This window comes from Erpetoichthys calabaricus, chromosome 14, assembly GCF_900747795.2.
Source record: "Erpetoichthys calabaricus chromosome 14, fErpCal1.3, whole genome shotgun sequence".
Lineage (NCBI taxonomy): Eukaryota > Metazoa > Chordata > Cladistia > Polypteriformes > Polypteridae > Erpetoichthys > Erpetoichthys calabaricus.
In genome coordinates, this window is record NC_041407.2 from 28,072,212 (window position 1) to 28,097,939 (window position 25,728).

The 25,728-nt window shown below is 36.3% G+C and overlaps 1 protein-coding gene across 4 annotated transcripts in view; it reads left to right on the forward strand.

Annotated features, from left to right (window-relative positions):
- The window catches only part of LOC114664826 (receptor-type tyrosine-protein phosphatase U-like), a 1,094,815-nt gene that overhangs the window by 122,850 nt on the left and 946,237 nt on the right, over positions 1–25,728 (forward strand). The window lies entirely within an intron of this gene.

The following is a 25,728-nucleotide window of genomic DNA, read 5'->3' on the forward strand; positions in this document are numbered from 1 at the left end:
GTTAAATAAATGTGTCGTAGTATAAATTTATTTATTGTGTTCTATATAACTGACCTGAATTTGTGGTCATATAAGGCTATTCTGACTACAAAAGCAAAAGCAGTTAATCTCCTAGAGTACCTAGAAAATATCTTATTCTTAAAATGCTATCCAGAACAATCTGAAGTTTTCTGCTGCAAGTAATTACAGGGTAACTAATAGTGTAATTTGTGTTTACAAAGCAAGGTGTTGTCTAATTTTCCTGTATACTTACACTGAAAAACTGCATTAAAGTTTAGTTAACCTTATCAATCCTCCCATTTTATTAATTTACTTATTATCCATTAAAGGGATCAGGATCATTTTGGTGTTAATTTGGAGAAAGCTATTTATATACAATTAAATTTTCCATTTGACTATTACTATGTTTGCATGCCCTAACCCCACTTTAACGTAGACTTAAATTTAGGTTAATTGGTGAGTCTAATTGTCACAGTGTGAGTGAGTGAGTCGGTGGGTGATTATTATGAGTGGCCCCTGATTTGGGCTGGCCCCCTGTCCAGGGGCCTCATTCACACTATTACACTTCACATTTTAACATGGCGTACGGACAAAAACGGAAATGTTCGTACGCACAAAAAAATCCAAGTGTATAAATCTGTGCGTTCGCCAACTTCCACGTTCTTCTGCTCCCTATATCCCAGTCAGTGTGAAAAGTAATGCACGTGCACATGCCTGCTGCCACTCCCCAAACTCCTCCCAGAATTATGCCTCTTTGAATATGCAAATCAATTTAACTAGCCCTTAAGCTCGGCGTTCTGTGAAAAGGCAATGGCAAAAGCACGGGGGAAATAGAAGAATTTCAGCAAATACCAATTGGAGGCAAGGAAAAACTTACTATTTGTTGGTTTAAACAGTGGTATAAACAGCAAAAGGAAGTTGATCGAGTGACATAGAGTGTCAGAGAAACTCGAAAGCTCAAGTTGAGAAAGTCGCACAGTGCCCGATATAAAAAAGAAGTTGTCAGATATCAAAGTCGCCGTGAAAGGTGAGTCATAGCCCACCGTCTGAGTGTCATATGAAAGCTTATTAGGGTACAGAGAAAAGAGAAAAAAATAGGGACACAGTGGGAAAAAAAGCTCAAAATTTCCACTTTAATCTTGAAATTTCCACTTTAATCACATAATTTATTTTGTCATTAAAGTAGAACATCATAAACTTCATCTTAAAATCGTTTAAATTACTAGTTTCTCAAATCCCATCGTAACTAAAGTAGCACGTTAAATTCTTTGTTTTATATGTGTTCTTCTATGTGCTCTATGTGTGTGAATCACTACTTGCTTCTTAAATGGGCTTTCTCTTCCTCCAACAGGATACAGAATTCATTCATGATATTACAGCTCTCTAAATAATTTTAAATACATTTTAAAATAGATTTTTATGATGATAGGAATTAAAGCAAGTATTAAACATGGGAACACGGTGGCATAGTGATTGTTCATGCCTCATGCAAGATGCTTGCTGCGCGACCTTTGATGAAATAATTTATTGCAGCAGTACTGTCTTTTTCAAACGTACTAACCCCCAATTCCTGTCCTTCCTTTTCTTTCTCCAAATACCCAATCGACACACAATCAGCTCTGTAATAGACGTTAAGCCATCAGTAAGCTGAGAACGTGGATTCTTCAGAACTTTTAAGGAACATTGAAATATCTTCGTAGTACATGTTTAATTATTCTATCCATCTATCCTTCCAGTGTTGCGCCAGCCCCAGCAAGAATACAGCGCAAGGCAGGACCATTCCGGGAACGGAACGCCAGCTCCTTGCTAGCACTGCGACACCGTGTCCTCACATGTTTAATTATGAACAATTTAGATTAATTAAATGAAGTTAAAGTTTTATCTGTATAATATAATAAACATATTTTTCTGCATTTCATCTTAAAAATGATATAGTCATCATATGTAAATACACGCTTTATAAAGTGGCTCAGTGTTGTGCAATATTGTAACTGTATCGCAAGTTCACAGTGAGGTGAATGTACTTATAAGTACTAACAGTTCTACAAGGAGCACTTGATGGACTGATTGAGTGCATTTATAATTCTTGGGATTAAACTGTTTCTGAACTGCGATGTCAGTACAGTACAGGAAAGACTCTGAAGCGTTTGTCGTATGAGAGCAGTTCAAATAGGCAGCATGGCTGAGGTAGCGTGTGCTAGATGCTGTATACCGATAATTCTATTTCCGATCAGCTGCTGTAGAGCTGTGATTCCACACTCAGCTACAGTGATATAAATACTCCGAGTGGTGCAGTGAGAGTAATATGGAAAAAGATGATACGCTTTGGCAACCCCTAACGGGAGCAGCTGGATAAAGAAGGTGCAGTGAGAGCTTCTCTTGCTAAACGCTAAAGCAGCTATGGTATTTGGAATAGTTTGGCTATTCCATGGACCATTATACAGGTTAATTACAATCAGATGCCTTAAACTAATAAATAATATGTGGTTAATTTCAGTGTATATGATAAAGCCATATCAGGGATGTGGATCTAGAAAAGAAAGGGAAACCACTCTGGAACAAAAGCACTGCTTTGACGCTGGGTGCTGACAGTTTGAAAAACCAAACGGAGAACTTGCATACGCCAGGGTTTGAGCTACCGTGAAAATGTGCGTGTCTTTACGCCAAGTTTAGGTTTTATATATCGTGATTTGAGCGTGGAAACAGGAGTGCGCAACATTTTTGTGCGTACACACCATTTATACATGAGGCCCCAGGTCATTTTCCTGACTTGGAACAGTGCTGCCAGGTTATTCATTGCTCCACTGCAACCCTGAATTGAATTAGATGGGCTTGAGAAGGTATAGTGAGCTACTGTACCTACCTATAGGCTAGATTAAGCACTAAGCTATATATTTCAGTAATTTATTTTACATTGAGTGACTTGATTAGGCTTGTGCAGTGGATCAGATGCAAGGATTGTACTAGCAAATTTGGTCCTGTCTGCCATGAGGAAATTGACTACACAGGTTTTGGAGAAACAGCACATCTCTGAAGAAACAGGGTCCTAGAATAGTGAATATGAATGTAATGGCCAGAAACACTTAATAAGAGAAGTACAATGTTCTCAGATGAGACTGTAGAGAAGGTTTCCAGATTCAACCACAGTGTTCTAATGGAAATATTTTAGGAAATGAGCCATCTCAAAAAATGCTGGTTAACAGAGCTTCTTGAAAAAGTACCTCCTTTAGACAGAGATAGATATCATTTTATTTGTCCCTAGGGGGAAATTTGGCTTTTTATAGAAGCTCTTGAAATAAATAAACACATCAATAGGTAGATAAATATGTAAATAAATAAATAAACAGACACACTTTGGTCTGAACACAAAAACATCTGACTTGGCTTTCATAGTCACAATGCAGCAAGTATTATGGAGGCGTATTGTTGTTGGTTGCAAAGGAGCCCCCATAACGTTCCTTGATGCACTTCTGTAGAATAGTTTGTTGGCTAAAAGTCCTCTTTGTTAATGTGCCATAGAGAGGATGTGCAGCATGTTTATAATGGCACTCACTTTTGTGTTTAATTCACTCCTTACTTGTTCATCACACGGTCCAGAGACTTCCTATAACTGAGCCTGCCCTTTTAATAAGTTTGTTGATTCAGTGGGCCTCTCTTGAAATGATGTTACCAGCCCAGCTCACCACAGGATAGAAAATCGCACTAGCTATTGGAGTTATAGAAGATGGAAAGATGTCACTTCCCATATTAAAGGAATGCAGTCTATTAAAGAAAAATAGCCTGCTCTGATCTTTCTTATATAATTCCTCTGTGTTCCGAGACCAGTCTAACCTGTCACTGATGTGCACCAGCTCTACATCCACTCCTTGAATAGTGATTGGACATTGAGGCTCTTTGGGGTGGCAAAAGTCAATTTACAGTTCCTTGGTTTTGCTAATATTAAGATACTGAAAATTATCATTTCTCCAAGAAACAAACTTCTCCACTTCACTCCATATACAGTACTCTGTCTTGTGTATATGGATAAAAACACATGGTTTATGGCAGTAAAATCCAGACATAGTGAGTGAATAATTCTTTCTCTCACAATCCAAAGACTTACTTTTATGATGACTTTTATAACATCTTATGTCTCATCCAGGGCATCCTTCTGATTAGTGCCTGTTCTTTCTGGGTTAGACTTAGGACTCTTATGATTTCAACAGGAATTTATTGCTCTGGAAATTAAAGATGTATTGATTCATTGAGTGAAAATATGAAATTCATCAAGTTAAAATAGTATATAACACAGATATCAACTGTGACTTGTGTGGAATTTTCACGTGCATGTTCTGCCTTCACGTTTTCACATGGAAAGGCTCCATGTGGTGTTAATGCTATTTTCTGAATTTAGATTGCATTACTCATTTGAACAGCTAAAGCTGGATTGGCTTAAAAATTTTCAGGCCTTGCTGCCTGATATTTTCTGCAAATGTGCAATGTCTGTTTACCAAATTTCTTGGTAGTATTGAGCTCTATCTGTGCAGTAAAGTCAGACATAATCAGAGTAGTTATCTCAGAAGGCCACCTGGTACAGAAATGATAACCATTTTAAAAATATCAGAGTTTTTTCTCTTTTCTATTTAAAATAACACTTTAAATGGCTCCTAGTGCCAATACATTCATCTGATTCTTGATGGTATCATTATGACTACAGGGTCTCTTCTCTGCTTTCACTTCCACTTATAGGTTCATTGCTGTTTTTCTCCAGAGGACAGAGCTAATATTTTGGCTTGATTGTTAAAGCACTTGAATGAATGTCTGAATTAATATCACTGTCTTGAAAGAAAGTGCTTGAGGCAAGACTGGAGAATGATTACGAGACTTTAGCAAAGCAAGCTTAAGCATCTGCCCAGTTGAGGGAAATGATGATTGTGCTCAAGAATGAAAGGAACAAGAAAATCTGTCCCTAATGCAACATAACAGATAAAAAGCCTTTAATGGGTTTCTTTTAGATAAATACTGTTGTGTTCCAATTAAAGATAATCTAAGAATTGTATGCTTGTCAAACACGAGAAACTACCAGTAACCAGTAGCTTCTTAGTGTCCTACCTTTTCAGATGAGGCAGGGTAAAATTACCTCTGAATAAAGATATGTCTTTCTCCTCATGTGTTTGATAAACTTTCATGTATTCTATTTTATTAGTGCTGGGAGACAGCAAAACTAGAAAAATATATGCTGCTGACCAATGAACTTGTACAATGTTGTATCCTTAAGGTTTATACAACAAACACATTGAATCAGTGCATCAGTTGAGCTTTATTTGATTTATTTTTTTACGTAGTGTATAATCGTAAACATTCATGGCAGATATTCTCATACAACATGCAGTATCTAGATAAAAAGTGCTGTCAGCATACTGTAGGTAGCGCATCATATTAATGCTTTAAGGTTGTTCTTCAGGGAGCTGCAAAGAAATCATTGCACCTTTCGTCACTTGAGAAACTGTCTTAGATTTAAAATGGACCCCCTGCTTATTTGATTATTGGATACTGCTTGTTGGAATTACTTTGCCTGCCTCCTAGGATGAAATCAGCATGCTTATCATCTGTAATAAGGCTTATCTTTTATTCAAATTTTTTTTTTGCATTCTTTCTCAAAAAATTCTGTCAGAAATGCAATAATACAGTTCATTGATTTATGGGCTTCAGTAACATTGATGTAAATTATTCTACATCTGAAAGAAACAATAATTAATTTTACCAAAGAATTTTATCTCCTCCTTCACTATCATTAATGAGAAAAAGAAATACATTGAAAGTACATTGTAAATGGCTGAGCAACATCTTTGCCAAAGGTTCAGTTCTGTTAGTACATTTTCAATTGGCACTTAAAGGAAATGTCTGGATACTTACCACACTGTATATATCAGTTGAGAGAGTCTTCGTCAGATGATATAATCCAGTAAATGGCCTATAGCTACAGCAGTCATTGAAAACATTTTTTAGATAAAAAAAAAAAACCAACACAAAATACAGAATGCATTTCAAAATGACATATTCTTCTTTTGTTTGAAGATGTGCTGAAATTTGTAAAGTTGCTACCAGTTAGGAGTGAGTGGCTATGAGTGTTTTGAGTGTTTTATTACAGAACCCATTTTCCCCTTTAGCCTAACTCTCTTCCTTTGTTCAATTGATGGGATAACAATGATATTTTACTTTAAATTATTACTGTTAATTTTTTCTCTCAGCATTGTAAATTCTGCTTTAAAATGTATTTGTTGTTCTTGATTACTTTTTGTGTTAATTTATGTTCTTTAATCATAGAAGTGCTACAGTGTTATTTTCCAGTGAAGGGTTGTGAATTAATCAGTCAGTCCATTATACACTGTATAGCTGTTGTATGATGGAGATGACTCTGTTCTAAGTGATTCAACAACAGATTTTTGTGGACATTCATCCATCTTATGTCATATAGAGTGTCGCATGTTTACCAGGTTATGGGACATGTCACTCATGTTCATTCTGTGGTCAGAGTGGTAGGTCTTCTCTTTGAGGATTCCTATTTCACAAATGAATGGAAGAAAGAGGTTGTAATGCTTTAGAATCATGGCATATTCCTAGGTAGTCCAGCCATGGTTCAGTGCAGGCATTATTGCTCATTTCCTTGTGTCAAATAAAACAGAGAGGCTTTATAGCTGTTAATGAAAGAGTGCTGGAGAATTATGGCATTGCTTCCGTATAGAGTTGGTGGGGCAGTGCAGTGTGGTGCTGCATGTTATTTGATCATCTCTCTTCAATTAGTACAGTTAACCCTCTATCTATTGTCAGAAGACATTATCAAAGTGAAGTTTAAACCCTTCCTGGTTTCCATGATATTTGAAAAAAACAATAGATAAGCAGCTCATATTTTGTAAAATTGATGCCTCTATCTTTCATTGTGAGAATAGTAATGGACTCTTTATCAATGATGTTCATTTCAGTATACTTTAAATAATGCAGCACATGTACCAGACTATTTATATTTAACATCATTCAATAAACTTGTAGGTAGACCATCAAAGGCAAAGTTTGAAATAGATAGGTTAAGTAAATCCACTTGTACTATATATTAGATAGTTACTTTTTAAAAAGAAGTAGAGAGAAATTGGTTTTAAGCTTGATTTTGAATTTTGACTTTGACAGTTTTTCACAAATAGTAAAAGTTTACAGTATACCAGATGAATGGCAGGCATTATATATATATATATATATATATATATATATGTGTGTGTGTTTTTTTTTTTTAACTTGCTTGGGTTTTTAAAGAATAGATTTTTCTGGGAACACCTCAGATCACTTTCCATACAGGCGACACATTCCTATTCAAATATCATTTTTCTGAATAAATGTTGCTTTTAAAACTTTTATCATACAACTGAAGTGGCAGTTATGCTTTAACTGTATGTTCTCCGTGCAGCCCTGCCACTGAGAGAAGTGTGCATGCAGTTGTAGTGAAACTTTCTGGTTGTAGTTTAAGTCATTCAGTACTTTTTTATTCAGCAGAACAAGATGAGAAAAAGAATTATTTTAAGACTCTGAATGGAAAATAATGAGGAGCCATTCCAAATATAAGCGTGTTTTGATAGAATTATTTCATCCTTCTAATGCAAATGTGTTTACTGAGCACCCTTTGAGTTTTGTAAATTATTTATCAAAGTGTTACAATGCACTGAACATGTTATAATTTTAAAAGAAACAGGTCAAATATTGACTTGATGCATTTGGATAGAGTAGCTCATAGATTGTACTACACTTTTAATCCTTATACATTACTGTTGCATACATTGTGCTGTTAAAATATGTACAACACAAATCTAAATCTAAAAGCTTTACTTCAAACATTGATCAATGACATGTAATGGAAATGTTCTTTTAAAAAATGTACAGTACACCTAATTTTGTATGTTGTTTACTTTCCCCTAATGTTTGAAAAAAATTAATTTATTAAATTCTCTGTGTAGGTTTGGCAGTTTATTTTATGTGTTTGTTTTAAAAAAAAAAAAAGCAGAGACTGTTAGGCGAATCTTTTGTTTGTTTGTTTTTTTACAAGCTGCAAAAATAAAATTGGATTCAATTTCAAACTTTTTAACTTTGGGAGAGACTGTGTTTTTAAAAAATATTTCTATATTGCAATTTAATATTTTTTGGTGTTTATGTTACATTATGAGTATGATGATATTTAGTATATTTAGGTTAGTTTTTAAGCCTGTTTTATGCAAATATTTTAAATAAGTCTCTGCTTTCATTTTGTTGCATTCTTCAGAAAAAAGAAAGAAAGGAAAAAGAGATTTGCTTTATTATTATAAGATTATTATTAAACACAGATAACCAACTTCTTTAGTGTGAAATTGTGTAAAAATTGAAGTGTGTAATTTTTAAATCAGCAAGAGAGAATTTAGTCTAGTCAGATGAGGTGTTAAGTGATCAATTTTTTTTTTGATGTGTCGGGGTTCTTAGCAGCAGTATTTTGAAAACATGTTAAGTTGTTAACATACAGTAGTTAGCACGATGTTCATTAAAGGAAAACCTGCATTAAATCATCTTGTGTGAAGACAATTTAGAAAAGGGTTCAATAGTCAAAATGCAAGACGATAAAGGGATGACAGAGACTTTCCCAGTTCAAGATATAATGATAGGATTGATTGCTAGATATGTTTGGTTGGCGATAAGCATTAGCAGCAGCAGCTGTTGTTTATGAGCTGGTTGTGCTGGAGCCCACCCCCACCATGTTCCAGTGGAAAAAAATAAATCTTCCCCACCTCCTGAAAGCCTCTGGCTCTTCTTACATAGACTGTTTTATTTCTTTGTATAATTTGTGTGTAAGTGGAAATGAATTTAGGTTTTTATTGCCCTTGAAGGAAAATTGGAAATAAAGAGAATAGAAAAGAATAATAAACATGCTATTATTCATAGTTCAAAATGAAAAAAAAAAGATCTGGAGATCACCTTCTTGGAAGTTTCAAAGTAATGTTTTAAATGAAAGAATTAGGAATTTCAGCTTGCGTAAGAGAATTGGATTTCCCCAAAGCACAATTTGTATTGCTGTTAGTAGAAACAGAATTTTACAACACAGTAAATAAATTGATGTACAGAAGTTGTTTACACCTTTTGCAGCATTGAAGGACAATCAATAATCAATATCACATTATAGTGTGATATGATTGTAGACTGTGATATTTCCATGCATTTTGTCACTATTTATATATATATATATATATATATATATATATATATATATATATATATATATAATATATTTGCAGCTGGAGATCCACAAAGGGAGAAAATGAATCACGTATCATAAAGTAGTTTTAATTCCTGAGCTTTCAGCCCCTACCAGGGGCCTTCATCAGAGGATAATGCTTAGACTTACAACAATCAAAGGCGATATATAGCAAAAGTTAAGTGGGTGGTGGGGGCTAAGTCAGTGTGAACGGGGGGAGGGGGTTATTGGTTGTAAAGATTTTATTTATTATGAACATGCTCTTCTTAAGTTTGCATATGCTGGATTTATGTCCAAATCAACAGGACATACATTTAACTGGTTCAATGTACAAGTAAGATTTAAGGCCAGTACCAAAAGTGCCAGAGAACTGGCTGAATCTTGGCTATCAAATGAGAACGCCATCAACAGACATTTGGACATAAATCCAAAGCCCAGGAATAAAAACTACTTTATGATACGTGATTCATTTTCTCCCTTTGTGGATCTCCAGCTGCAAATATGCAAACCGTATCACAGACCTTCTCATCCATATATATATATATATATATATATATATATATATATATATATATATATATATATATATATATATATATGAATGAATGACAACTTTTAAAATGTAGCAAGTTAGTGTGAGTTATAGTATGGTGATGGTAATGTAATTTTTGTAAAAAACAGAATTTATGCTGGATTTAATGTGTGAACAAAATGTTCAAGTGTATTAGAGAGAAAATGGATGAATTTGATGCATCTGAAGGGATAAGATCTGGCTTTTTCATTAAACAGAAAACTATTACAAGCTTGAGGGGAATAGCCAGCGCTGTCTGATACAGATTACAGTAGCATCTTCAGTGATTCTACAGAGACAAAAACACTTATCTTTCATTTTAGAGAGCAAAAGCTAATATAGATAATATGTGAACAAATTTTACACTTTATGATATTCATCTTTTCTGTCTGATTATTAAGAATTCTTAATATTCAATGCTGAGCCTAAATTACTGACAAAAATTTGAGGCCTATAAAAACAATATTAGAATAATATTAGCTCACACATGTGGTTCAGCCTGATTAGATACAGTATCTCTCATATATGGCTGTGCAATTTTACGTAAGCATGTATATTTGAAACAAAATCTTATAGTATTCAAGATAAACCATATATGACTGCTTGGTTGATAGGGGTACCACTATGCAGCTCAGGAACTCTATTTCAGTTTCTAGCTGAGATGCCTTTTGTAGGGGGTTTATAGTTTCTCTAATATCTTTGTAGGTTTCCTCTGTGGACTTCAACTTCCTTCCATAGTTCAAAGATATGCTGGCAGATGTAAATACTGTCATTTTGACTGATGTCCTATCCAGTGCTACATTAATTCCTGACTTCCACTCTTTGCTGCTGAGATTGGCTCTGGCTGCTGAATTTGTGAAAGCAGATTCAGAATATATAGTGTTGAATAGTTGGTATTATTTTATCAAAAGAAATGTCCCGTGTCTCCTATGAATTTTATGTCAACATTAACTTTTCAGAGAAAAAGGAACAAAAACAGGTTCTGTGTGGAATAAATCATTAGTGTCATTGCCTTGCACAAGATTGGTTTTTTTTTTATGTAATGCCAGACATCCAGAGTGTCATTGAAACCAATATACTGTTCATTTCTTTGCACAATAACACTAGATATACAAAACAAGTCAAAATATAATGTAAGTGGCAATGTGGCCTTAGAAAGTGTCACTTTTTTATTTATTTGCCTACATACTTTTTTTTTTTTTTTTTTTTTTTGATTCTTGTGTTATGGATACCCACTGTGATAAATCTTGCTTGTGAAAAAGAGAGTCATGAAAACTATTATTTATGCGTCTGTCATCCAGGGTGTCTGTGTACTTGTATAAAATAATCATGTGTTTTATTTTCTGCATGGGGCTTGCTGACATGACTTCTGATTAGTATTATGGTGCTTATAAAGGTAGGTTTTGTGTCACATTTCACAAAACATATTTCCAGTTAAGCAAATAGCCTTACTTTTGTTTGAGCTTCATCTTAAAGTGTTCTATGTGGAAATGTGATGCTCATATTTTCATTCACATCTGCAATGGACACTTTATTGTATTAGATAAGAAACAGACTTTAGTTGTAATACCATACAAAAGTTGCACAGATTATGACAAGAAACATTCAGCTTTGAGATCAAAAATATATTTTTATTCTGTAATTCCCTGGTCAATGTTTGCCACAGTTAATAAGTTTCTGCTTCAGCACATCTATGTTTTCTTTTGTAATGGCTCGATTATTTTGAATTCCTTGTCCAGCTGCTCCCGCACACCCTTAACATCAGACAGCAGTAGTCTTCTTCATGCCCATGACAACTTTAATATTTTTCAAAACACTGTTATGATATCAAGGGAGTGGGTGACATCTGTTTTATCAATTTTGAAACTATAGTTGTCCAACTAGGTTTGGTTGAGCAGCTGACAAACGGTTGCCCAAGACAGCACAAGAGCAGAAAGTAAAGGTGAACAAGAAGTTGCCATGTGGGGTATTATAGCCAGTTTGTGCATAGGTTATGACCCATAACCTAAATTGATGGGGAATGAATTGAAGACATTATACTGAGGAGGAATGTGTAGGACAGGTTATAGCACCAGTGTCGACTGAGGCACAATATGGACTTTAATTTTTGAGTCATTCTGCTGTTACTAACTGTGTAATAGAGCTGAAGGGATTTTTAAGTAAGTATGTGTGTGTGTGTGTGTGTATATATGTATGTATATATATATATATATATATATAAAATGTGTGTGTATGTATGTGTGTGTGTGTGTGTGTGTATATATATATATATATATATATATATATATATATATATATATATATATATATATATATATATAATGTGTGTGTGTGTGTGTGTGTATATATATACACAGTGGAACCTCGGGTCACGACCGTAATTCGTTCCAAAACTCTGGTTACAACCCAAAGTAATTTCCCCCATAGGATTAAATGTAAATACAATTAATCCATTCTGGACCATACGAGCTGTATGTAAATATATTTTTTTAAAGATTTTTAAGCACAAAAATAGTTAATTATACCATAGAATGCACAGTGTAATAGTAAACTAAATGTAAAAACATTGAATAACACTGAGAAAACCTTGAACAGAGAAAACTAACATTGCAGGAGTTCACGCAATAGCCTTACGAACCGCTCACTGTAAACACTTTTTTTAATGAGTTTTAAGCACAGGGAAAAAAATGAACATTTGAAAAATCCGTAATTTATACAAAAACTAACCATAAACAACCAAGAAAACTAACCTTGCATGAGTCGAGTTCTGGCATGAAGGAAGTGAGGAGGAACTGGGTGGAGAGGAGATTGCAGTTTTGAGGTAAAGTCTGTGACGATGCGGGTTCGCTGCATGCTCCCATCTTGCTTCCGGGAGCTCTTAAACCCGTCACCGTCGGTAATGTTACCGATGAGCACGACAGTGAGGCATTACAATGGATCAAGGGTATGGTGCGAAAAAGTGCCAAGTGCTTTTATTAAAATCAACAAAACAACAATCAAAAACAAAGTCCAAATTAGCTTTCAGAATCCTTCGATAAATAAATAATCCCATAAAAACAGAAGTGAAGTGGAGGTTAAAACCCAATAGAAAAAAGTCTTCATTAAATACAACGAGGTTAAAACAGTGCTGGAAGCAGTCTCTATAAAAACAAGCCCGGTTCACTCTTTAACTGGTGACCCCTGCTGCCTTTTCGGCCTTACGCGGCCAGCTGTCCTTCTTGTGGTCACTCCAGCTCCTTGATCGCTCAGCTGGAGCGACCGCTTCCTTCTGTCCCACCGAGTGTTGGCCAAACACCCCTGCTTGGGCTCACTGTCCAGCTGCCTGCCTGCGAGCACCCGCTCGCTCGCTCACACCGATTCTTTTCACACTGCTTCCTGCTTATTTCCTCTCTCCGCAACCTCTGTCTTTTTTTCTCGTTTTCCTCCCTTTAGCCGCGTACATTTATATTTCTCTCATTTGATTTTTTTCGGCAAACAAATTTTCAAAACAAACTGTATTTTACGACTCTAATCAGAGTCGGATTAATAATTATGTTGGCGTGGTCATTTTAGATCTGAGATTGGCTAAAATTTAAACAAAGACCGTTGTTAATACCCAGCCGTCATTACAGTGATCCCTCGCTATATCGCGCTTCGCCTTTCGCGGCTTCACTCCATCGCGGATTTTATATGTAAGCATATTTAAATATATATCGCGGATTTTTCGCTGCTTCGCGGGTTTCTGCGGACAATGGGTCTTTTAATTTCTGGTACATGCTTCCTCAGTTGGTTTGCCCAGTTGATTTCATATAAGGGACGCTATTGGCAGATGGCTGAGAAGCTACCCAACTTACTTTCTCTCTCTCTCTCTTGCGCTGACGTAGGGGGGTGTGAGCAGGGGGGCTGTGTGCAGCTGCTTCCTGAAACGACATGCTGTGCTGCACGGAGCTTCGCATACTTAAAAGCTCAAAGGGCACGTATTGATTTTTTATCTCTCTCTCTATCTCTCTCTAACTCTCTCTCTGCTCCTGACAGAGGGGGTGTGAGCTGCCGCCTTCAACAGCTTTGTACCGGCGGTGCTTCGCATACTTAAAAGCCAAAAAGCCCTATTGATTTTTTTTTGACTGCTTGCTTTGCACTCCTTTGAAAAGGAAGATATGTTTGCATTCTTTTAATTGTGAGACAGAACTGTCATCTCTGTCTTGTCATGGAGCACAGTTTAAACTTTTGAAAAAGAGACAAATGTTTGTTTGCAGTGTTTGAGTAACGTTCCTGTCTCTCTACAACCTCCTGTGTTTCTGCGCAAATCTGTGACCCAAGCATGACATTCTAAAAATAACCATATAAACATGTGGTTTCTACTTCGCTGATTTTCCTATTTCGCGGGTGGCTCTGGAACGCAACCCCCGCGATGGAGGAGGGATTACTGTATTCAATTTGCCAATAGATGTCAGAAGGACGGATGCCAAAACCAAACTGCCCAAAGATAAATTTCGACGTACCAAGCAAATGATGATACGTTCTAAATTACTTACGGTTCCGGAGCTGTCAAAGGGTTTAAGTCAGTCGACGATGTTAGTCCTGGAAAGTATGCCCCACCAAACCAACGTTCCAAAAACCAACTGAACTTACTATTATCTGCTCGAACCAACACCGACTTGCTATACTTGGCCATCCAGCGGCATCACTGTAGCATTCGAACATTCTTAGCCAATCATGCAATACTGCGTCCACGTTTGCCTTTTTATGTTCTAACTACAGAGGCACAGTCCCATTGCATGGTTCTAACTTGTATTGAGTCGAGGTATTGACGCGAACACCATACATACGGGGTATTGACGCGAACACCATACATACGGATACTATCAAATTATATATAAGGATGGTTTAGTCATACTTGCACTGTTTGACCTCAGTAATACTTTGATTGGTGATTTTAATGTTTTTGTGTTATTTCACTTCAATTTTAAGTAAGTAAATGAGTCATGTTTTCCTCAACTGTTTTCATTAATTTCACTAGTAAGCTACAATTAATATCCTATTAACAAAACCAAGATAGATCAATAAGACTTTTACAAACACATTTTTAAAGTATGCAAAATATCGTCTATTTATCGTTATCGTCCAAGTCCCAGAAAATATTGTGATAAATATTTTTGCTATTATCGCTCACCCCTAGCACAAAGTCTGCAAAACTGGTCATCTACTACGGTCAGCAGCTCACTCCTTGCCCACAGGGAAATGGCTTATCTTTGCACAACTGCAAGCTGGTACAGTTTATGCCAGATATCACAGTCTGATGAAGCCAAGATGGCAATATCATTTGAAAATGTACAGATGCTTAGTTTCTCAAACTAGATGTAATCCAAAAATCATGAGCATGACAGAGGAGAAGATTAATCATTGGTGGCATTGAATGCTCACCTTGACTAGAGTATGCAAAAACACAGGCTTTTGATCTAGAAATATGTAAACTGTGAACAGCATGTAATAATAGCAGCCTTGAATCCAATACTCTGGAGGCACCTTCTACAAGATACAATAGTGTATATAGTCATAATACTGCAACAAGGACTCCAACCCATATATGTGGATATTGACCTGGCTGCGGAAGAGTGAACTTACCCTTTACCTTTCCACAAACATTTACAGGTCATGGGAATTTAGCTGTTCAGGAAAGTAAAAAAAAAAAAAAAAGCTTAAATAAAAAAAAAAAAAGCTTAAAACTATAGTGCAGTTGTTTTCAAATTTATTTTTGCTATTCAACCACACAGCATGGTTTTGTATCATTTGAAAATGATTTTATGGTTGGGGAATGGAATTTGCTTTGAGTGAAAGCTTTTGCTGAACAGACAACTTGTGATAGACTTGGAAGTTTGGTAGGTAGCATTTTGTTTCTTGTTTATTGAGCAACCACATTTCCAGGATTTCTGTTGTATTTTTCTATAAGGTCTTCAGAAAGCTGAATGATTTGTGAGTGAGTCCACAGTGTTCTGGAGTTTCCATTTATACAAAGTGGAGGAAATTAAATCTTCTAAGAATGCCTGAAGCTCTGAATGCCTGCAATAGTAACACCAATATAGACGGATCTCTACTAATTTCACAGGTTTATAGTTTAGCCACAAACATACTGCATCTTAAGTGACTGAGCCCTCAACTTTAACAGCCTGGCAGGTTGTTAGAGAAACTTACTTCATAATGTGTTAATGCGTATATTTTAAACAGGAGATACCAGGAAATACTGACAATTCAAGATGCAATTCATGTAGCAAAGAGCATCAGATAATTCAAGATACAATTCAAGTAGCAAAGCATCAGAACAAGAAGGACAAGTAAGTGTGCATGAAGGAGACAGCCTCTGCTTTAACAAATTGAATCCAGTCTGAACAATATGGTCCAGCCCTTCAGGAGAAATTTTATACAAAAAAAGATGATCACCATTACTCTTCAAAAACCTTGACAGAATCTGCAGTTCTAAATCTGACTGATTTTCTGCAAATGTGATGTGAGAGGGAAACAAGGGGACAAATGGCAACTCATTTTCTGAGATACCAACAAGGTGTACTTCATTTGTGGAGACTTTGCCACTCCTAAAGTGAAAGTTCTAACCATGCGTAAAATGTGTTTCCGGGCAGGGAGGGTTATTTTCATGTGGTTGAACAGCACATAGAGACCGAACACAGGGAAATGCAGACATCTGGTAAATTTAGTTTCTTCCCTCATCAAAAAGCGGAATCACAATTCCTATGATAGATCATGGGAAGTACAATTGGTTCATGAGAAGGAGCTGTTCTTAGTATTCCAGCAAGTGGAGTGTCGGGAGGTAGTATGATGAGAGAGTTGGCAAAAAACTAACTTAATGTAAGAGGACATTGATTTATGACTTTGTGGCATTTAGAGGAGCCCTTGCCCTTTAAAGTTGATTTCAGTTTCGAAGAAATAATTAGAATGAAAACATCTGTTGATGTGTGCTTTAATAGCTGGAAAGAGCATGCATTTGCACTCGACGTTGTGTTTTGTGGCAGTGCATTGTATGTACACGTGACACATTTAAATTTTTTCTTTAAATGAGTGAGTTCATAATTATTAATATTAATTATTCAAATAACATAAACTAAAATGAGATAAGGAATAAAAGGTTAATGTCACGGCTGCTACAATTGTTGTCTTTCATTGTTCCTTATAGTAATTGTAATGTTTCATGTACCTTTTGTTGTGCATAGACAGGAAATGAATTTCAAGATATCAGATTATTTTTTTTTTGCATAGCTGTGTTATACCTACTCTTTTTTTTGGTAATGGCCTTTTCATCTTCCCTGTTGAGATGTTTTCCTAGATGTCTAGGTTTCATAATCTTGGTGTTTTTATTGGCAAATACATGTTCGTACATGTGTTTCCAACAAGGATTCTACAGGAAAGAAAATAAAATCATTGGCAGCCATTCTTTATTTCACTTGACTTCAAGTAAACTGTACATCACTTGGTTCTGTGCTCAGTCAGTGAACAAATGTGTTTCTAGAAAACTGTATGTACTCTGCACACATTTTTAATAACTTAAAGATGTTTCTATGGTATTATATCTACCAGGTGAAAGGCGTAGAACATTCAGTTCAGTTTATTATTTGGAGAGCACTATTCTTAACAAACTTTCACAAAACATCAGGTTTAAATACTGTATATCATTTCAAATTGTAATAAAATGCTTTAATACTTAGAAACTTTACACAGTCTAAAATGTTATACAGTTTTGATCAAATATAAGCATTTCTAATGTAAAGCATAACTTGCTAAACAAACAAAAATAAAGGCTCAAGGTGGTGATAGTTCTTGGAGAACCTCTGTGGGTTCACAGTGCTTGAGGAAAGTCAGTTTCTCGTGAATCTCTGACATCTTTTCAACTGTCCTTTTGTCTGAACCCCCCTGAGCAACACTCAATGGTCTCTAATGTTGGAAATGTTTCTGCTTGTGTTAATATATAATCATTTGAGGCTTTGATAAGTTACTAATGATCCTGTTTCTCATAATAATAATAATTCATTACATTTATATAGCGCTTTTCTTAGTACTCAAAGCGCTATCCACACAGGGAGGAACCGGGAAGCGAACCCACAATCATCCACAGTCTCCTTACTGCAAAGCAGCAGCACTACCACTGCACTTTACTGTCAGTCCTATTACACAGCCAAGAAGGATTACTTGGGTCAAAGAAGTAATAGTACCAAAGTGCCACAGTATGACACCAAAAAGGTGGAAAATGGGCTTGGTTAGTAAAAGATGATCTCAATGATAATTATAGTTGTAATCTAGATTAGAGTAATGCTTTAGACACTATTTCAATTTGAACAGTCGCATCAGAAGTAGTAGTGCACTGTTATAAAAGAAGAAAAAGTGAACTTCAGCTGGCCTTTGTACCGGTGTAGTGTCCTTTAGATTAGCTGGTAGGCCATCCCAGAATTTGTCGAACTTCAAGTTTGCAATATACTTTAAATTTATTTACCTGGAAAATTATAAGAACATCTCTGCCTTTTTTTGATTGCAGCATATGCTACCAATAATATGTATTAACAGGGTAAAGTACAGGGAAGCCCTTCATGGCTTTATAGTAATGAGAAAAGACTGCTTTAAAACCTGCCATAAACTGGAAACAAAGACTTAACTTGAGTTATATAATCATAATTTCTAGTTTTTGTTATAATCTGTACTGCAGTATTCTTAATTTTTTGAAGGACAGAGAGACATTTAAACAACTTGAAATTAGAAAATTACAGCTGTCTGTTCTGCTTGATATAGAAAGTGAAGCTCCCCATCTGTGTCATCTACAGTAAGACATTGCCATAATTTTTTTGTATTTCTCACACTGTCAGTAAATTGCTTTCTTAAGGTTAGAAATTAGGGTAGGATCAATGTCAAAAATAATAATAAAGTTTAGGATGGTTTAAATAAAACTCAAGTTAAAGCACTTCAAGTTAAGAATTGACAGTGTCGTACTGCTTTGTATATTTTTTATGTTCTCTATTAATAGTGTCATATTTGATTTTAAAGACAAAATGCTCAGTCATTCACTGGTTTGCCAATTTAAAGCAGGTATTTTATAATATTCAGTGTAAGATGACCCCCATTCTAAGACATAACCTTCATTTAATGATGTGTTTCTAGAAAAAAAATGACATATTTTACCATAAATTTTAATCAGTTTTCATCAATAGTATTAGGTGTTGTAATTTACACTAAATTTAATTTACATTTGAAACTTAAGTTTCAAGTTTTTTTAAATATTCAGCAGGTTTAGCTGTTGATGTTGTGATTTGAGTTTACAGACTCATTCTGTGTCACTTTAAATGCACACAGTCAGGATCACATCATTTCTATAAAGAATGTTCTCATCTGTACACAAGAGCCATTTCTGTAACTGATTATTCAAGTTTCCACAATAATTTAATTATTTTTAAATGATTTATAAACTGAAACATTGAATTAATGAATTTTTTTTCCACCTTGCAGTATGAATTTGCCAAAGTAGTCATTGTAGACAGCATTCTATTGGTGCATCATGTGTTTTATATTTTTATATTGTTATTGGTAGATTTAATTAATATTTTTGCTGTGCATTGTAACTAAATAGCACAATGCAAAAAGTCAGTATTTTTAATGAGACAGAACAAACATGAATGAATTGGAGAACTAAATATTCATACATTGTAAAGAACCTTTACAGCCACATGGCCAGTACTGTTTTTTAATATTTTTTATTATTTAAAAAAACACATTTTAGGCCTGATAGAGGGTTGTGCTTTTGGAAATTCAGAACAAAGATTATGACAATTCAAGAAGGATGTCTACCTGTTTTATGATACATATGGTTAAAATAATACCCAACTTCCAAAGGCAAATCTCTTTAACTAATGAGATATGATTAACAAGTAAACACGATTAACAAGACCTAAAGCTGATAAATATAATTTGTCATGGCTAAAGTTACAAAAAGATGAAAACATTGTGATTCATGAGCAGTAAAAAAAACTGTTTAAGTTCAAATCTAATGGTACAATTTATTGTAAGTTCTAGTAAAAACTCACAGAATGTAAGACTTTACACAACAGATAGAAGTTCTTTTGCCTGTTATTCTGTTAAATTGAATATTGATCCAATAAAAATTAGAAGTAAAGATGTAAAGCTCAATGTTTTGTTGGGTTTTCACGCATCAATGGAAACATCTGAATGGATAAGATAAGATATTCTTAAGGTGCTCTGTTGTTGCATTTGCCTGTAGTTGCAAGGTGAAGAGTGCTAGCTCAGTATACTGCTGTGACTTTGAATGTATTCAGGTCTTCCTGGGAATCACTTCATTTTAATATCCGTCATAAAAACCGTTTCATAATTTCTTGGATACTTGAGTTTCCAAGAATATTGACTTTCACTTCCAAGAAAGCTGGCTGCTTTTGGGTTCCCTAGATGAAAAGCTCTAAGAACCAAGCCTGTGATACAATCCTTAATCTTGCCTTACAATATAAAATTCAACAGTGAAGGGTTGCTGAACATCCCACATTTTGTACCTTGTCAAGTTACTTTTTTAGTAGTGAAATATGTTGTTGAAACCATTAAACGTGCTATTGCATGCATTATACGAGGGTTAAACAAAAAAGTACAGGCAATTTAAAAATTAAGTGGTAACCGCTATGGATAGAAGCTGATACAATACAACATGTTCTCAAATGCTTATGGGTAGTTTGAACACGTACAGCACAGCATTCTGCCATTTGTCTAATAGAAGCCAAGGTCAAATGAACACAGACGCTCCACTGTGGGATTGCACCATTGCTGAACAACAAGCCTTAGTGAGATTTGTTTAGGCAGAGGGAGTGAAACCTGCTGAAATTCACAGATGGATGTTGGATTGTGCAGATCATTAAGCTGTTTGGTACCCATCATGTGCAAACTTTACAGTATCCCAAATCATCATGCAGTATGGCTTATGCAGATCCGTAGCAGATATCCAAAATGCAGCAATAGTAGACAACGTAACCAGTCAGTCTTCTATGATAAAAACATTCACCATGTCAATATGGGCTTGTGTGCACAATTTTGATGGTCGACCAGTTCAAGCTCCGTCGGTTATATTTTTTCTTCTGTTTTTAAACCTTTGTACCCATTCATAAACTTCTCATTGAGTCATGCTGTTTGCACTTTCTTACTGAGCCAACATCCTTTAGTTAATTTTAGCTTGTTGTGCTCCCTCAGAAAGAAATCTCACTACGGTGTGTTGTTCAGCAATGGTACAATCTTGCAGCGAAGAATCCATATTCATTCGACCTTGTCTTCGACTAGACTAACCTAACAGCAGACTTCTGAGCTGTGTGTGTTTGAACTACCCATAAGCCATTGTGAACATATTATATTGTATCAGCTTCTATCCCTTGTGGTTTTTGCATCATTTTCAAGTTTCCTTTACTTTTTGATTTACAATTGTATATTTGCTTACATGTATGAAGACGAGACCAAAAACAATTGTATTGACATTGTGACATATGGCAAAAAAGAGTGTTGCCCCAACATTTGGACAATTGAGAGTATTCATCTTGGAGCCGAATTCTTCTTTGTTTAAAACCAAAAAAAATGAGTCTGTGAAATATTGCATTGATTGTGTTCCACCATCTATTTATACTGCTCTCCTGAACAGAGTAAAATAATAAAGGATAATATCTAAATCTGGTGCAATTTTACTCAGGAAGAAGAGCGTTGGATGGTGATCCTCAGCACAGTTGCTTTATAGTGCCATATAGATGGGCAAATGAGTCAGCTTCTTCTCATTCCTTTGTAAATGTGTACTTAGCCAGTATGTAATGGTATACAGTACACCCCCAAAATTCGCGGGGATTATGTACCTAGAGCACCCGCGTATTTTGGATGTGGTTAAAAAAATGCCTATTTTTATAGTTTAAACCCTAAATATGCCACCAAAACACTTTAATTTGATTTCAAACTCAGCGTAATACATTACCTAAAAAAAGAATGTAAAGGTAAACCTGTATACTGTCTCCCGCAGTGCTAGAATGTAAAATACCGATGTTACCACTATATGTACTGTAGTTCATGCAAGCGCGTTTTCATTGCCAGAAGCCTTAGAAGGTGCAGGGCGTTTCGACGGCATTTTGGGGCTTTAACCATAAACTGCCACATAGTTGGGGTTAATGCATCCCTGGACGCCAAATACTTTTTTGCTGCACTTTAAGTAAACGTCACAATTCACAAAGAAAAATTGAAATTTTAATAGAACACATTTTTTTCCATGCAAAGAGCATCAAAATTACTGCAACACTGATCATTTTTACACACTGCTAATGAACTGCAAAAACTATTTTAAAAAACTACTGGAACAATATGTACAAAGTATAGGGACTATAGGGACCTAATCAATGACTTTGTTAAATGGTGCAACTCAAACCACCTACAACTGAACACCATCAAAACCAAGCAGCTTGTGGTGGATTTTAGGAGGCCCAGACCACTCATGGACCCCGTGATCATCAGAGGTGACTGTGTGCAGATGGTGCAGACCTATAAATACCTGGGAGTGCAGCTGGATGATAAATTAGACTGGACTGCCAATACTGATGCTCTGTGTAAGAAAGGACAGAGCCGGTTATACTTCCTTAGAAGGCTGGCGTCCTTCAATATCTGCAATAAGATGCTGCAGATGTTCTATCAGACAGTTGTGGCGAGCGCCCTCTTCTACGCGGTGGTGTGCTGGGGAGGCAGCATTAAGAAGAAGGACGCTTCACGCCTGGACAAACTGGTGAGGAAGGCAGGCTCTATTGTTGGCATGGAGCTGGACAGCTTGAAATCTGTAGTAGAGCGACAGGCGCTTAGCAGGCTCCTATCAATTATGGAGAATCCACTGCATCCACTAAACAGTGTCATCTCCAGACAGAAGAGCAGCTTCAGTGACAGACTGCTGTCACTGTCCTGCTTAAGTGACAGACTGAGAAGATCGTTCCTCCCCCAAACTATGCGAGTCATCAAATCCACCCTAAGGGGGGGGGGGGGGGGGGGGGTAAACGTTAACATTATACAAAGTTATTGTCTGTTTTTACCTGCATTGTTATCAATCTTTAATTTAATATTTTTTTTTTTTTTTTTTTTGTGTCAGTATGCTGCTGCTGGAGTATGTGAATTTCCCCTTGGGATTAATATAGTATCTCTATCTATCTATCTATCTATCTATCTATCTATCTATCTATCTATCTATCTATCTATCTATCTATCTATCTATCTATCTATCTATCTATCTATCTATCTATCTATCTATCTATCTATCTATCTATCTATCTATCTATCTATCTATCTATCTATCTATCTATCTATCTATCTATCTATCTATCTATCTATCTATCTATCTATCTATCTATCTATCAATAACTGACGGATGAAACTCAGTAAATCACCGAGCCAACTGCGCTTACACTGGCAGCACACAAACACACAGAGGTAAACACTGACACTGTCTCATTCCCAGAGACACTCAGGCTTCAGGATGTCATGCTTGGGTCACAGAATTGCACAGAAACACAGGAGATTGTAGAGACAGAAACTTTATTCAAACACTTCAAACAAACAAACATGTCTCTTTCAGAAGTTAAACGAGCTCAGTATGCAGTTAGTTATCAATTAAAGAATAGACGAACATCATAGGGGAGCACAACCCCCAACAGGGGCAGAGGATGTTGGGGTAGGAGAGAGAAACAAAGCAATCAGCCAAAAATGACAGGTGCTGTTCAGGCTTTTAAGTCAGCTCTTGCGTGCTTGCAAATGGCATTGGGAAACGACTATAGCTGGTTGTGGCGGTTTAAAGGTTAAGAGGAACAAAACAGAAAACACAAGAACACTTAGTTGGAGATGCATCAGTCATTCAGCAGCAAGGAGAAATGAATAATGCTGTAGTGGTCCAGTGCCACAGTGAAGAAGATGGCGATTTATTTATTTTTATGGTAGAGATTCCAGAGACTTTGACCCGATCCGCACGCACTCACAAACAGAGACAAAAACAAAGCAATCCGGTAATCAAACAGCAAATAAAGAATAGTAATGAAAACAAATGAAAACAACGATACCACCCCTGTTCCCTTTACAGCGATTACACATTAAATACAACAAAGCATCAACAAACACACACAATAAATCATGAAAAATGGCAATGGATGAAATGTAATGATGAAAATATATAGTCCAGAGATCCACATGTTGAATGGGAATTTTAAAGATAGTCCTACCCCTAGTTTCTGAAATGGTGAAGATGGGTTCAGAGCGCTTCTTTGCAGGATGGCCATGAATCCACTTATAGTCCTCATGTACAAAGGCAGACAATGCAGACGCCAAACTCGAAACGATCCAGGACAAAACGAATAAGTACAGGTAACCCAACAGAAGGCAGGCACAGAGACAGGAACTTGAAACACAAATTGCAAAAACTTTTTTTTTGCTTTTGGTCACCGGCCCCCTTTGTAAAAGCCGTGCTGACATCCTTTGACCCCAGTAGCCCCAGCACCCTCAGTAGAAGACCAATCAGAGCCACTGCAGGGACTGCTGGGAGTCGCAGTTTCAAATTCTATTGGCTACTTTCACCATCCCAATCCGCATTTGCTTCCTGTTCTCTGTGCAGTACAGTATTGCCACGAAAAAGCTGTAAACATTGCAGAGGATATTTGCGGTTTCTGCTAATAATTATTAGATAGGTTCTAAGGAAAAATCTGCGAATGACTGAGGCTGCGAACTCTGAATCGCGACTTCGCGGGGGTCTACTGTATTTCATTGATTTCTATAGTTGTTGCAGTCAAGTCTATATCAGCTGTAGACAAAAAATAAGTTTTGGTCCAATCCCCCAATGTTTTTGTTTTTTTATTATATTTATCTCAGTTAATAATCACCTTCATCTTCTAATAATGCAAGATACCCCTTAGATTTACCAGTCACTTGCATAGCTTAGACTACAACATTGTGTCTAAAGCAGTTTTGTCACTACACACAATTTAAATGTGTTAAAAATACAGAATGTTATTTCATTGCAACAGTGGCTCTTCATTGATGTTTCATAAAGTAACAAAAGAAACAAGAGAAAGTAAAATCTGCTTCTGTATTCATCTCCCATCAATAATAGCAGTCTAATTTTTCTCAATGTTCAAAGGGTAAGCCTATTGTAAATGATCATGTAATTTACTCTGTTTCCTACATTTTTTTATTATATGCATTTCCATTTAACAGGTTTTTATGATGTTGTTGCAGGAGTGGCGTCCACCACTTATTTAACAGTTACTTTATTTTGCAATGAAATAAGAATCTGAGGGCGGCACGGTGGCGCAGTGGGTAGCGCTGCTGCCTCGCAGTTGGGAGACCTGGGGACCTGGGTTCGCTTCCCGGGTCCTCCCTGCGTGGAGTTTGCATGTTCTCCCCGTGTCTGCGTGGGTTTCCTCCGGGGGCTCCGGTTTCCTCCCACAGTCCAAAGACATGCAGGTTAGGTGGACTGGCGATTCTAAATTGGCCCTAGTGTGTGCTTGGTGTGTGGGTGTGTTTGTGTGTGTCCTGCGGTGGGTTGGCACCCTGCCCGGGATTGGTTCCTGCCTTGTGCCCTGTGTTGGCTGGGATTGGCTCCAGCAGACCCCCGTGACCCTGTGTTTGGATTCAGCGGGTTGGAAAATGGATGGATGGATAAGAATCTGAAAGGTTGCTCTAGCAAGACTTTCACATGTAGAAGAGCCTTAATATTTTTTCACACTTGGTAAATTCTCTCTGAGGATCTGTCATTATATAAATTATATCTTACAACAGCCTCCCTTTTCATGCTCACAATCCCCCTTGTTTCACTTTGAGCTGGATTGGCGATAAATGAACAGCAGGGGTTATTTAGACAGAGACTCAGAGTTTGGGATTAGTCCTTCAAAGT